Source organism: Morone saxatilis, unplaced genomic scaffold (genome assembly GCF_004916995.1).
Source record: "Morone saxatilis isolate NCDOM2014 unplaced genomic scaffold, NCSU_SB_2.0 Contig8, whole genome shotgun sequence".
Classification (NCBI taxonomy): Eukaryota; Metazoa; Chordata; class Actinopteri; family Moronidae; genus Morone; species Morone saxatilis.
Genome location: NW_023340257.1, coordinates 6198361 through 6199549, shown reverse-complemented (window position 1 = coordinate 6199549; position 1189 = coordinate 6198361).

Below are 1189 nucleotides of genomic sequence, written 5' to 3'. Positions count from 1 at the left end.
TATTGTTTTGTCTCTTGCTCCTGTTTCTTCTTTTGGCATTTTAAAGCTCTACTTATAAACTTGTTATGTTCCACCAACACGAAATGCGAATACTTGTCATTTTTCCCCGGTCTTAAGATTTTGTTCAGGAGTGTATACCAGCTGTCCCTGACCCAAACAGTGAACAGAATAACTGCAGGAGGTTTGTGTAAAAAGAGAGATTTGGATGAATTTTGAGCAGATTAATTCCTGTGAATATTGATCAGAGATAAGTTCTCCTGATATATTTTAGGAATTTATAATACAATTCTATCTATTTAGTGTACTATTTAACAATCACAAAAATTTAAAAGGTTTCCTTTTTGACAAGTTTATTGTTTTCTTAGCCATTGTTCTAGGTTCTTGTTGTTGTTCTTAGGTTGTTTTAACTTTTCTAATGCAGGACGAGGAAGTTCATCAGAGAGTGAGCTCTGTGAATGCAGCTTGTGTTCAGGCATCAAAGTTTAGATCTTAAATAATAATCTAAAATTTATAAATAACAATTTCATTAAGTTTTCTTAAAATTGAAAAATAATAATAATATAAAATTCTGAGATATAGGCCTACTGACTAATCAAGAAGCCCTCATGGTCCCGACCCCCAGGTTAGGAACCACTGGTCTATATAATGATGTCATACTAAATTTTACTTTATGCATGTTTTATAACTTTTTAATAAATAAAACTAATACAAAAACAAGGCAATTACTCCCTTTTGCCATAAATACCAGTGTATACATGTAAATCCCAGTCATAACTTTAAACGTTTGAACTAATGGTTTACATTATGCCTGATTTTAGGGGTGCTGCAGCCCCCTCAGCACCCCTACTTCCAGCATGCATAGTTGTACTGTGCATATATTAACAGCATCACTTTTTTAACAACTAAAGCTACTTTTGTTTTTTACTACTACTTCTTTATTTCTATGCGTCTGACACGAACTGGTTTCCTTTGAGTATTTTTTGCATCAAATTAAAATCATTCAGAACTGATAAACATTTATGTTTCAATTTCAATTAAATTGTATTTCTATAGCAGCAAATCATAATAGAAGTTATTTGTAGAACACTTTTCAAATAGAGCAGGTCTAGACCGAATCCCTATAAAATAATTTACAGAGACCCAACAGTTCCCACCATGAGCAAGTACTTGGCGATGGCAGCAAGGAAAA